Raw genomic sequence first — 14,640 nt, 5'->3', positions numbered from 1 at the left:
CTCCTCTGCTGCCTCTTCCAGCAACGTCTCCTCACTACTTCTTCCCGACTCACCTCTCACCCGGAACTTCCTGTCTGCACCTGACATCACTTCCTGTCTTCCATAGAGACGTCCTGTGTAGAGGTGAGATCACCACCTTGTGGAGCTCAGAGGAACTGCAGCCCAGAGAAACGTCTTGTAGTGTGAACACGGCCTTGTGCTGTGTGTATGTACGGTATATCCTTATAGATGGGTCATCTCCACTCCCACCAAGGGGGAGAGAAATATATTACTGCCTAGTCCAGCCTTTATCAGCCAGGGATCCGCCAAAGGTTTTTAGGGGTTCCCTGTAAATTGATCAATTTCTGTCTTTCAGTAACAACAATTTCATGATAATGTAAAAATGTCCTTCTTTCACTGATCACTGATCTGAGGGGATCCTTCTCCCATCGGTCACCAATAAGGGACCAATAAACAGATCACTTGTTTGGTTGTGTTTTGTTTGGGTTTGGAGTGAATTTGCCCTGTTTGGGGTGAGATAACGGCTGCACTGATTGGCTATTCAGCCAAGATGAACCTTCAGTTGCAGTATGACTACCAATGCTAAATGTGGCAGCTTCCCACCTCAGTGAGTGCAGATTTTAGTATTTCCTTTTAATAAAAAGTGTTACATGATGTGGGATTCCCCTTTCTCTCCTCCCTGAGTGTGTATGAAGAGGCGGGGCTATGAGTGTGTATGAAGAGGCGGAGCTATGAGTGTGTATGAAGAGGCAGAGCTCTGAGTGTGTATGAAGAGGCGGAGCCCTGAGTGTGTATGAAGAGGCGGAGCTCTGAATGTGTATGAAAAGGCGGAGCTCTGAGTGTGTATGAAGAGGCGGAGCCCTGAGTGTGCATGAAGAGGCGGAGCTCCTGAGTGTGTATGAAGAGGCGGAGCTCCTGAGTGTGTATGAAGAGGCGGAGCTCCTGAGTGTGTATGAAGAGGCAGAGCCCTGAGTGTGTATGAAGAGGCGGAGCTCTGAGTGTGTATGAAGAGGCGGAGCCCTGAGTGTGTATGAAGAGCCGGAGCCCTGACTGTGTATGAAGAGGCGGAGTCCTGAGTGTGTATGAAGAGGCGGAGCCCTGAGTGTGTATGAAGAGGCGGAGCCCTGAGTGTGTAAGAAGAGGCGGAGCTCCTGCGTGTGTATGAAGAGGCGGAGTTCCTGAGTGTGTGTGAAGAGGCGGAGCTCCTGCGTGTGTATGAAGAGGTGGAGGTCCTGAGTGTGTAAGAAGAGGCGAAGCCCTGAGTGTGTATGAAGAGGCGGAGCCCTGAGTGTGTATGAAGAGGCGGAGCCCTGAGTGTGTAAGAAGAGGCGGAGCCCTGACTGTGTATGAAGAGGCGGAGTCCTGAGTGTGTATGAAGAGGCGGAGCCCTGAGTGTGTATGAAGAGGCGGAGCCCTGAGTGTGTAAGAAGAGGCGGAGCTCCTGCGTGTGTATGAAGAGGCGGAGTTCCTGAGTGTGTGTGAAGAGGCGGAGCTCCTGCGTGTGTATGAAGAGGTGGAGCTCCTGAGTGTGTAAGAAGAGGCGAAGCCCTGAGTGTGTATGAAGAGGCGGAGCCCTGAGTGTGTATGAAGAGGCGGAGCCCTGAGTGTGTAAGAAGAGGCGGAGCCCTGAGTGTGTATGAAAAGGCCGAGCTCCTGAATGTGTATGAAGAGGTGGAGCCCTGAGTGTGTATGAAGAGGTGGAGCTCTGAGTGTGTATGAAGAGGTGGAGCCCTGTGTGTGTATGAAGAGCTGGTGCTCTGAGTGTGTATGAAGAGGCAGAGCCCTGAGTGTGTATGAAAAGGCCGAGCTCCTGAATGTGTATGAAGAGGTGGAGCCCTGAGTGTGTATGAAGAGGCGGAGCCCTGAGTGTGTATGAAGAGCTGGAGCTCTGAGTGTGTATGAAGAGGTGGAGGCCTGATGGTGTATGAAGAGGTGAAGCTCTGAGTGTGTATGAAGAGGCGGAGCTCCTGAGTGTATATGAAGAGGCGGAGCTCCTGAGTGTGTATGAAGAGGCGGAGCTCCTGATTGTGTATGAAGAGGCGGAGCTCCTGATTGTGTATGAAGAGGTGGAGGCCTGAGTGTGTATGAAGAGGTGGAGCCCTAAATGTGTATGAAGAGGCGGAGCCCTGAGTGTCTATGAAGAGGCGGAGCTCCTGAGTGTGTATGAAGAGGCGGAGCCCTGAGTGTCTATGAAGACGCCGAGCGCCTGAGTGTGTATGAAGAAGCGGAGCCCTGAGTGTGTATGAGGAGGCGGAGCTCCTGAGTGTGTATGAAGAGGCGGAGCTCATGAGTGTGTATGAAGAGGCGGAGCTCCTGCTGGAACAGCGGTCGGAGGAGGAAGCCGAGTCTAGGAGGGAGACTGACAGAAACCGCAGCAGACTTGCAGGAGTGAGTGAGGAGGATCCATCGGAGGTGAGGAGAGTGTGAAGGATGTTGGTGACTCTGGTAGATGAAAAGCTGGGAGTCATATTGCTCTGGTGAGTGGGGAAGCACCACTAAGGGGGCGCCCTCACCATCACGTGTGTAAGAGGAGGAAGAAGGCGTGGCTACACTACAGCTGGCACAGATTGGAGCACCGAGAACTTTCACACCTTATCAACTTTTCATTGATTGGTGAATATATTTTTTAAATAAGTTAATTGAAGTAGATGTGAAGTGGAAGCAGTGGACTTGCAGAGAACACTATATTGAGAAAAAAATATTGTATGATTACAGGAATTTGCACAGATTTTTAATAAAGCAGAAAACATTATATAATTAAAGAAGTAGGTGTAAAGAGGAAGCAGTGGATCTGCAGGGAACATCATCCTGAGTACAAAGCACTTTATGTTGTATATGAATTTGCACATGGATCAGATTACTTCATTTATTGACAAACACCATAAGATGAATGAAGTAGGTGTAAAGTGGAAGCAGTAGATCTGCAGAGAATATTATTGGAGCCCCTAGCACTTTATATATGAATGTCTCCACATATTTTAGTGTATTTGTGATAATTGATGGGCGGCACACACAATAGGACAGCGCTGTGACACATAATGCTCTTCTAGGTGATAAAGGGAAGACTTACCTTTGTTACAGCAGCAGTCCGGTAGAAGTTATTTCTGGAGGTATTTGAGTTGTTACACATAGCGCAGGTTTTTTTCTATTTATATTGGGGACATAATTGCCCAAATCTGGGGATCAGGAGCCATTTCCACCCTTTACTCTCGGCTGGGGTTCTTTGTATCCATATAACAGATGTTCTACATGACTAAATCTCACATCAATTTTACTGCAAAATCAAATGGGCTAAAATGTCTCCCCTCCCCCGAGCAGTAATATATTTCTATCCCCCTTGGTGGGAGTGGAGATGACCCATCTATAAGGATATACAGTACATACACACACAGCACAAGGCCGTATTCACACTACGAGATGTTTCTCGGGGCTGCAGTTTCCCAGAGCTCCACAAGGTGGTGATCTCACTGTTACCCAGATAGGAAGATTCTATGGAAGACAGGAAGTGATGTCAGGTACAGACAGGAAGTTCCGGGTGAGAGGTGAGTTGGGAAGAAGTAGAGAGGCGACGTTACGGTTGCGACTAGTTCCCATCCTCCAGATTAACCTGGTCAATTCTGAGGATGGGAACTAGCCTGCTCACTGTGAACAGGCTAGTTCCCATCCCACAGAATAACCTTTTTGTCCCCTAGTGGTCAGGTCATATAGAGGGATGGGAACTAGACGGCTCACTATGAAGGAGCTAGTTCCCATCCCGCTAAATGACCTTTCTTCATTATTACCATCAGGGCCTAATTAGAAATCACAAGTCCCCATAGCAAAATGTTGTTTGGGGCCCTCCCACAGCTGCCCTAGTGTCAATGCAGCGTGACCTGTGCCTAGGGTTGCCAACTCATCCCTTTAAAACAGAACACATATTAATTACACAGGTTCTGTGGCTGATTAAGGAGGTAATTAAACTCACTTGGTGCCTTATTTGCATTAAATTAGCCTCAGAACCTGTGTAATTAATATGTGTTCTGTTTTAAAGGGATGAGTTGGCAACCCTACCTGTGCCCCATACAGCGTGACCTGTGCCAAATGCAGCGTGACCTGTGCCCCATACAGCGTGACCTGTGCCCTATACAGCGTGACCTGTGCCCCATGCAGCATGACATGTGCCCCATGCAGCATGACCTGTGCCCCATGCAGCGTGACCTGTGCTCCATACAGTAGGGTGACCAGACATCCCCGATTTTAGGGGACAGTCCCCAGATTGAGGACACTGTCCCCGGACCAAATGTGTCCCTGGTTTTGTCCCCGGATTGGATTTGAAAAGAGGCTGGGGCAATTTCAAAGACAGTCAGTGCAGAATAAAAAATTATAATTCTGAATTACACACTCCCGCTCTGCCGCTCCTGCTAGCTTATGGGGGTGCATTTTTCCCATTATCTGTGCCCCTTTCTGATGATCATGTGCTGGTCGGAGCGGAGGGAATATTTCTTCAGTTTCAGGTGCCCATTCAACTCCGCTCGCATGTTCTTCTGCCTTGGCTCAAGTCCCGGACACCCGCCTGCCTGTTCATCTCCTTGCCTTCCCTGGTGCAGTGAACTTCCTCTGCACCCCACCCAGTAGTAGCCGGGGGCCCGGAGAGTAAGACGTGACAGGCTGTGAGGTGGGTTGTGACGGGCAGAGAGTCGCTGATTGCCGCCATTACTAGTAAAAAAAATATGTCCCCGCATTTCATTTAAAAAATCTGGTCACCTTACCATACAGCATGACCTTTGCCCAATGCAGCGTGACATGTGCCCCATACAGCGTGACCTGTACCCCATACAGCGTGACCTGTGCCCAATACAGCGTGACCTGTGCCCCATGCAGCGTGACCTGTGCCCCATACAGCGTGACCTGTGCCACATGCAGCGTGACCTGTGCCCAATGCAGCGTGACCAGTGCCCCGTACAGCGTGACCTGTGCCAAATACAGCATGACCTGTGATCTAAGCCCAATATAGCGTGACCTGTGCAAAATGCAGCGTGACCTGTGCCAAATGCAGCGTGACATGTGCCCAATACAGCCTGGCCTGCCTGTGCCCCATACAGCGTTGCCTGTGCCCAATACAGCGTTGCCTGTGCCCAATGCAGCCTGGCCTGCCTGTGCCCCATACAGCATGACCTGTGCCCAATGCAGCATGACCTGTGCCCAATGCAGCCTGGCCTGCCTGTGCCCTATACAGCATGACCTGTGCCCAATGCAGCATGACCTGTGCCCAATGCAGCCTGACCTGCCTGTGCTCAATACAGCCTCACCTGTGCAGAGGAAGAGGCAAGCCGGCCGGATCAGCAGAGGGTGGGATTGCATGCTGTTATAGCTTTCATTTGACTTCCCTGTCTTCCTGGGGCTCATCGTCACATAGCCCCACCTCTTGGTCCAATGCCTTTGATGACGTCACACATCCTGCATTGGACCGGCGTTCTGTTTTATCAAAGGGGCCGGGCCAAGAGGTGGAGCTATGTGACGTGAGCCCCGGGAACACTGAAAGTTCTAATGAAAGCTATTACAGCGGGCAATCCCGCTCTCTGCTGATACAGGCAGTGTGCCTCTTACCCTGGCTGGGAGACTGCCGGCGGTGCTCTCATCCTCACTCGGCTGTGGGCCCCATAGCGCCCATGTGGGTCGCTATGGCGATAGTTCTGCCACTGATTACCATACAGGACATATAGAGGGATGGGAACTAGACGGCTCACTATGAGGGAGCTAGTTCCCATCCTGCTTAATGACCTTTCTTCATTATTACCATACAGGTCATTAAAAGAGATAGGAACTAGACAGTTCACTGTGAGGGAGCTAGTTCCCATCCCGCTAAATGACCTTTCTTCATTATTACCATACAGGTCATATAGAGGGATGGGAACTAGACAGTTCACTATGAGGGAGCTAGTTCCCATCCTGCTAAATGACCTTTCTTCATTATTACTATACAGGTCTGTGACGGTAAGTTGTGACGGTAGTATTAGGTATCCCCGTCCAAGTCTTCCCGTCTTCCCATAAAGAAAATCACCCAATATTCCACAAGTAGGAATCGCCCAATAATCCACACATGAGCCAAAGCTTAATGCTGGAACAAGAGAACCTTCAATGGTACAACACCTATGTCACCGGTCTGTTAGGAGGTTGGTATCTAGCGGCTGGTGGGTGTGAGGGCACCATTGGTCGTGGAGGTTGTACCTGTGGTGTGACCTGGTTCGTCTTGCGAGTATCTGCATATTCATCCGCCAACTTCGCGCCCTCTGGTAGAGTCATGGGCCTGCGATCTCTCACCCAGTCTTTGACATCCGTCTGGATGTGATTGTAAAATTGCTCCAGGAGCATTAGTTGCAAAATGTCCTCTGCGGTGGTGGCCTGGCTGCTGTTAACCCAGTTAGAGGCCGACAGGGATAACTGCCATGCCCATTCCACGTAAGAGTCTTTCTTTTTTTTGCGTGAGTCCCTGAACTTCTGTCGGTGGGACTCTGGGGTTACTGCAACGAGCCAGGAGCACTTCTTTAACCCTGGCGTGGATATGGATATCCTGATCTGGCACGGTCCGGAAAGCATCAGAAGCTTTGCCTGACAGTTTGCCTGACAATATTGAAACCCACTCTCCTCTAGCTATTCGGTGCAGGTTACATTGTCGCTCAAAATCTGCCAGGTAGTTATCAATTTCACAGTCTTTTTCATCAAAAGCTTTAAAAGCGTTAAACGGAATCTTCCTTGTGCTGTACTCACTGTTTGGAGAATGTGCGGCTGCTTGTTGGACTGCTGCCAGTTTTAACTGTAGTTCTGCGTCTCTTATTTGTTTAGCCTCCTCCGCTAACAGGTCCATCACTTTCAGCACCACATCCGCCGTTGGGTTCGGACCGAACCATGCTAGCTTCTCTCTCATTACTTTGTTGGCTGGTGATTCCTCTTCCTGAATCACTGGTGTCTCCATCTCTTGTACTGCTGGCGTTGCTGCAAAGTTCTCCTGGTCTAGCTCCATTAATTCTGCTATGATGACCCGCTTGGTTTTGTTGCTAGCAATCCTTCCACGAACTTCCAGTAGTTCTTCCAGTGTCTGCTTGGAATCCGGGTGTAAAGGAGAGTAGAAGGGAAAATCCCGCTGCTGCCAACCAGTTGTGACGGTAGTATTAGGTATCCCCGTCCAAGTCTTCCCTTCTTCCCATAAAGAAAATCACCCAATATTCCACAAGTAGGAATCCCTGGAATCGCCCAATAATCCACACTGAGCCAAAGCTTAATGCTGGAACAAGAGAACCTTTAATGGTACAACACCTAGCTTATATGTAGTTACAAAACTGTTACAATGACAATCTCTGCCCCCCCTCACACAGTGGGGGCTCCCATACAGATTATAGGCAGACACTTTGGAGCCGACCCTGTAGACACATTTCTTAAGGTCTTCTTCACACACACAATAGATCAATTACCCTTTAAAATAGGGACATTAACATTTCAACAGTCTGTTAGCAGAGGAATGAGTCACACATGAAATCACCCTTTACCTCTAACACTGTGTGCATTACTAGCAGGGAGAATTAAACTGAAGCATATCCTTCACAAGGTCATATAGAGGGATGGGAACTAGACGGCTCACTATGAAGATGCTAGTTCCCATCCCGCCAAATTACCTTTCTTCATTATTATCATACAGGTCATATAGAGGGATGGGAACTAGACAGTTCACTATGAAGGTGCTAGTTCTTTTTTGATATATATGTACCTTTAAGTATTTGGATTATTAGTATACGGGAAAGTTAAGAACAGACTTATAGCTGGATATAGAGAAATGTGCCTATCTATAGGCGGGCGTAGCGTATCTCAGATACACTATGCCGCCGTAAATTAGAGTGGCAGGTCCTGTATTCACAAAGAAGTTGCGCTCTAACTTACGGCGGCATAGTGTAACTGGGCCGGCGTAAGCCCGCCTAATTCAAATGTGGAAGATGTGGGCGTGTTGTATGTAAAATCATTGTGACCCCACGTAAATTACGTTTTTTACTAACGGCGCATGCGCCGTCCGTGGACGTATCCAAGTGCGCATGCTCCAAATTACGCCGCAAAGACTCATTGGTTTCGACGTGAACGTAAATTACGCCCAGCCCCATTCACGGATGACTTACGCAAACGACGTAAAACGTGAAAAATTTGACGCGGTTCCGACGTCCATACTTAATATTGGCTGCGCCATCTTTTTGGTGGTTTATCTTTACGCCTGAAAACGCCTTACGTAAACGGCGTATCTTTACTGCGACGGCCGGGCGTACGTTCGTGAATAGGCGTATCTCGCTGATTTACACATTCTAGGCGTAAATCAGCGTACACGCCCCTAGCGGCCAGCGTAAATAGGCAGCTAAGATACGACGGTGTAGGAGGTCGTATTTTAGCAACATTTAAGCGTATCTGTGTTTGAGCATACGCTTAAATGTACGACGCGGATTCAGAGTTACGACGGCGTATCTACTGATATGCCGTCGTAACTGTACCTGAATCCGGCTATTAGTGTTACTAACTTCACAATCCCTCATTATAGTTCTTCCACTCCAAAATACAAAGCCACGGTTTCCAGTAACTTACTGAACTACATTTTTCTGAAGGATTTTTACGCATCATTTAAAATATAAATTATATATCTAGATCTTTTTAAAATTGCAAAAAAATATATAATTGTATATATTATCAAGGAATCTAAGCTTTTTTTCTGTTTCCCTTTATCATGGTCTCCTGATTTAATTTTTAAATCATTTCCCCCCCCCATCTATTAGACAAGCCGGGGTTTTTTAAGTATTTTTTATCTGCCAAGTTCAAGCTCTAAGCCAGGTGTTCTATACATTATTGTGGAGATTTGTGTTTATTTTCATACATTATCACATGGGCAGTCTAGTTTTCTCACTATGATGTTTAGGGTTGTGCAAATAGTGGGGACATGTAGATCCTGTTATAATGTCATCCATTCATAAGGTCAAACACGAGGCACCTTAACATACGGTGTTTTAGAATATAAAAAAAGACACATCAAATAGATAATAGAAAAAAATAAATTTTGTTTATTATCATAATGAAAAACACAAATTAGTGTATTCAACTTTATTATTGTAAATAATTTCTTTATTCAGTATAAATAATCATGCATAGAATACAACTCTGGTGAACGCCATGTCCAAGAGGGTTAAAGAAGTGCTGGAAAATAATGGTGGCTACACAAAATATTGACACTTTGTGCCCAATTTGGACATTTTCACTTAGGGGTGTCCTCATTTTTGTTGCCAGCAGTTTAGCTCAACACACAGCCATTAATGTCTAATTTGAGGGGACACCAAATTTACACTGTTATAAAATCTGTACACTCACTAGAGATAGGGTAGGAGCTGAGGGAGGGAGGAAGGGCGAAAAGAGAGGAGGGGGGAGGGAGGAAGGAAGGGAGAAAAGAGAGAGGGTAGAAGGCGGGGGGAGGAAGGAAGGGAGAAAAGAGAGAGGGTAGGAGGTGGGGGGGGGAGGAAGGGAGAAAAGAGAGAGGGTAGGAGGTGGGGGGGGGGAGGGAGGATGGGAGAAAAAAGAGAGAGGGTAGGAGGTGGGGGGGAGGAAGGAAGGGAGACAAGAGAGAGGGTAGGAGGTGGGGGGGGGGGAAGTAAGGCAGAAAAGAGAAAGGGTAGGAGGTGGGGGGGAGAGAGGAAGGGAGAAAAAAGAGAGAGGGTAGGAGGTGGGGGGGGGAGGGAGAAAAGAGAGAGGGTAGGAGGTGGGGGGGAGGAAGGGAGAAAAGAGAGAGGGTAGGAGGTGGGGGAGGGAGGAAGGGAGAAAAGAGAGAGGGTAGGATGTGGGGGGGAGGAAGGAAGGGAGAAAAGAGAGAGAGGGTAGGAGGTGGGGGGAGGGAGGAAGGAAGGGAGAAAAGAGAGAGAGGGTAGGAGGTGGGGGGGGGAGGAAGGAAGGGAGAAAAGAGGGAGGGTAGGAGGTAGGGGGGAGGAAGGAAGGGAGAAAAGAGAGAAAAGGTAGAAGGTGGGGGGGAGGAAGGAAGCAAAAAGAGAGGGTAGAAGGTGGGGGGAGGAAGGAAGGGAGAAAAAAGAGAGAGGGTAGGAGGTGGGTTAAAGAAGTGCTGGAAAATAATGGTGGCTACACAAAATATTGACACTTTGTGCCCAATTTGGACATTTTCACTTAGGGGTGTCCTCATTTTTGTTGCCAGCAGTTTAGCTCAACACACAGCCATTAATGTCTAATTTGAGGGGACACCAAATTTACACTGTTATAAAATCTGTACACTCACTAGAGATAGGGTAGGAGCTGAGGGAGGGAGGAAGGGCGAAAAGAGAGGAGGGGGGAGGGAGGAAGGAAGGGAGAAAAGAGAGAGGGTAGAAGGCGGGGGGAGGAAGGAAGGGAGAAAAGAGAGAGGGTAGGAGGTGGGGGGGGGAGGAAGGGAGAAAAGAGAGAGGGTAGGAGGTGGGGGGGGAGGGAGGATGGGAGAAAAAAGAGAGAGGGTAGGAGGTGGGGGGGAGGAAGGAAGGGAGACAAGAGAGAGGGTAGGAGGTGGGGGGGAGGAAGGGAGAAAAGAGAGAGGGTAGGAGGTGGGGGAGGGAGGAAGGGAGAAAAGAGAGAGAGGGTAGGAGGTGGGGGGAGGGAGGAAGGAAGGGAGAAAAGAGAGAGAGGGTAGGAGGTGGGGGGGGGGGGAAGGAAGGGAGAAAAGAGGGAGGGTAGGAGGTAGGGGGGAGGAAGGAAGGGAGAAAAGAGAGAAAAGGTAGAAGGTGGGGGGGAGGAAGGAAGCAAAAAGAGAGGGTAGAAGGTGGGGGGAGGAAGGAAGGGAGAAAAAAGAGAGAGGGTAGGAGGTGGGGGGAGGAAGGGAGAGAGGGAGGGGGGAGGAAGGGAGAAAAGAGAGGGAAGAGGGAAGGCGGCCATCACATCAGTCATATCGATTGTACATTTAGAGGGAGAGGGGATCAAAAACCGCAAAAGTGTCAGACCAAGCAGACCATACTTTATCATATTTCCCCGGACACTGCCTACTTTCATAGGTCAACCTGTACAATGGGAGCGCCGAGGTCACCGATCTCCGCCAGGAGTCATGAGTAGGAGGGTCCTCCGACTTCCATTTTAACATAATCTCCTGCCTAGCGTAGTATAAGGAAAATGTTAAGCATAACTTACAATATATATCTCCCTCCACATCTCCCATGTAGCTCAGCAGTAAAAGTTTCGGGTCAGCCTGTATCTCAACCCCACAGACATCACTGAGAGTGGAGGCCACATCTGCCCAATAGGGCTGGAGCTTGGGGCAGGACCAGACCATATGCCAAAAAGTTCCTACCTCCTGTTTGCACCTCGGGCAGTGAGGGTCCCTTTGGGGATATACCCGTGCCAGCCTCTGTGGAGTATAGTAGGCCCTGCGTAAAAACTTAAGCTGCGCAAATCTATCCCTAGCTGCCAATATCGAAACTGGAAAGAGGCCGGCAAGGAGTAGCTGCCACGCAGCTCCTGAAATGTCTGGAGTCTACCATCTGAAACTTTGTGTCTGACCTTAATGATTCCTTTTTTGGCCCACAGGGCTGGGTCTGGGATACTATCAAAGTGGGGCAACATAGGGTTACCCCACAGGGGAGCATGCAGGGAGACCGGATTCGGTTTTCTGTATATCGCTCTCGCTTCCTGCCAAACTCTCACTGTAGTACGCATGAGCGATGTCATGGAGGGACTAGCCCTGAGACCCCGGAACGGCAGGTTACTGAGTGCTGCGTACGAGCCCAAGATAGCCGCCTCCAGCGCCACCGCCGGATTCTGTTTCGGCTGGGAAAACCACCACCGCACCGTGACCAACACCGCGGCCCAATAGTAAATCCTGAAGTTCGGGAGTGCCAATCCCCCTTCCAACATGGGGAGGTACAAAATTTTCCTCGCCACTCTGGGGGCCGTCCGGCCCACACAAAGGACAGAGCCACACTCTCCAGTCTTCGGAAGAAGGATCCGGGAAGAGGAGATGGTGTGCTCCTAAAAAAGTATAGAAACTTTGGCAGAAAAAACATTTTCAGGAGGTTAACTTTCCCCACAGGCGTCAGGTGTAGGGAACGCCACACTGCACATTTAGACACTAATTGCGACACTAGGGGTTGTATATTATTTCCCACATAATCCTCCACCCTGCTTGTGATTTTAACGCCCAAGTAGGTGAACTCGTCCACCCACCTGAGCGGGTGTCAGGGCACTAACTCTTACCTGCCTTCCAGAACGGTACAATCGCGGCTGTTTGCGCCGCGCGCGCGTGCGTGGTGTTGGCGCGCGCGTGCGTGGTGTTGGCGTGCGCGGGCAGATGGGCGCGCAAGATCTGTAGTTCCGTCCAGCCAATCAGAGCCCTGAGCGGGCTATTTAAACCTCTCCCTTTCCTGTGGCTAGTTGCTGGTTTGTCACAGCGCTTGTTTGGAGTGTTTCCTGGATCCTGGAAAAACCTTACCTGATCTTGTTCCTGTTTACCTGACCTTGGCTATACTCTACCGGATTGCTGCCTTCTCCTACCTTGACCTCGGCTTGCCTATTGGACTATTCTGATCTCACCTGCCCTTGACCTTTTGGCTTGAACTTCGGACTATCCTGTTTATTTGAACTTCCTTGACCACAGCCTGTTTTCTGGATTTCCCTGTTTCCTACCAATCCTGCTTCCCGGACCTCCTGGAATTCCCTGCCATATCTTCAGCCATTCCCAAGTGGACTACTGCCTGGTTGTTCCTGTTTCACGCACCGAACCTTCAGAAACTTCAAGAAGGCTATCTGCATATAGACGGTCGCTTACAACAGATGAATGTCACCCCCGGATCCTCGACTGCCTCCGCAGCATTAGCTACAGGCCCTACTTCTTCTCAACCCTCTTCTGCTTCTCCAGTGCTGGTAACTCATCCTGAACCACGTGTGCCTACCCCGGAGCGATTCGCTGGCGACCGAAAGAAGTTTCGGGCATTTAAGAACGCTTGCTCCCTATATCTGACTCTTCAACCCAGGACTTTTTGTTCAGAAGCTGTAAAGCTTGGTTTCGTGATCTCCCTCCTTGCAGATGAACCACAAGCTTTGGCCCATAGTTTGTTGGAACAAGGGAGCCCGATATTAGACACCATGGACACTTTCTTTGAACATTTATCTAAGTTATACGATGATCCTCTCCGTTCAGCTACCGCAGAACTTACTCTTCATCAACTAACCCAGGGGAGGAGACCCGTAGAGGACTACGTTGCCGACTTCCGTAAATGGTCTGCTGATACAGGGTGGAATGAAACTGCCCTAAAATACCAGTTTCGCCAAGGATTGTCGGAATCCCTCAAGGACGAGCTAGCCAGAGGTGACCCGCCTGCCACTCTGGAAGCCTTAATCCAAACGGCCACCCAGCTTGATCGACGCCTTCGAGAACGCCGGCAGGAACGCTTCCAGACATCCCGTCCTAATTGGGTTCCGCCTAGATTCTCACCGGCTCCTCCACCTGCTCCAGTTTCACCTGTTGCTTCGTCTTCAGATCCAGAACCAATGCAGCTCGGTCTACTCCGGGCACCTCTCACCCCTGAAGAGAGACAACGTAGACGGCAGTCCAACCTCTGCCTGTATTGTGGCGCTGCAGGACATTTTCTTCGCACCTGTCCCATAAGACCCAGTAAGTCAAGACTACCGTCTTTTTTCAATTGCCATATTTCCAACTTACCACAGACTTACGTTGTACTTTTTCTTTCTCTACAGCTCCCGCAGGGGGCGGTCCGGCTGCCAGCCATCGTTGACTCCGGGGCTTGCAGCTGCTTCCTTGATTCTGCCCTAGCCCAGAAGCTGCATGTCCCATACCGGCCAAAAAACTTTCAGTTACAGATCCATCTGGCAGACGGCTCTCTACCCCGCTCTGGATTAGTTACCATGGAAACTCTGCCCATCCACGCCATCTCCGACACCGGCCATCGAGAGTATCTGTGCCTGGATCTCATTCCTTCCCCTTTATTCCCTATTATTTTGGGCTTACCCTGGCTACAAGTGCATCAACCTTCTATAGACTGGCTCAAAAAAGACATCACATTCCCTTCTGCTTTCTGTTCTCAGCATTGTCTTCCTCCTGTTAAAGCCTCCTGCTCCACCTTGATATCTGCACCATCGAATCTTCAACACGTTCCTGCTGCATACTCGGACTTTAAGGATGTGTTCGATAAGCAACAGGCTGACCGCCTTCCCCCACATCGGCCATACGATTGCCCCGTTGATTTACTTCCCGGTTCTAAAATCCCTTTTGGTCGAATCTTCCCACTCTCAGAGACTGAATTGGTGGCTCTAAAAGCCTATATCGATGAAAATTTAGGAAAGAAATTCATCCGCCCTTCATCTTCCCCAGCCGGGGCTGGAATCTTTTTTGTTGAGCTAAATAAAATCACCGTCAAAAATAGGTATCCTTTGCCCCTCATTCCGGAACTTTTTCAACGCTTCCGATCAGCCCGGATTTTCTCTAAGCTCGATCTCCGTGGGGCCTACAACCTTATCCGGATCAGGCATGGGGACGAATGGAAGACCGCTTTTAGATCAAGGTTCGGGCACTTTGAATACCTAGTAATGCCATTCGGCCTCTGCAACGCCCCTGCCACTTTCCAACATCTGGTAAATGACATTTTTCGTCAATATCTGGAT

This window comes from Rana temporaria (genome assembly GCF_905171775.1).
Source record: "Rana temporaria chromosome 4 unlocalized genomic scaffold, aRanTem1.1 chr4x, whole genome shotgun sequence".
Classification (NCBI taxonomy): domain Eukaryota; kingdom Metazoa; phylum Chordata; class Amphibia; order Anura; family Ranidae; genus Rana; species Rana temporaria.
The sequence above is the reverse complement of the archived record's forward strand: the minus strand, read 5'-3'. Positions refer to the sequence as shown.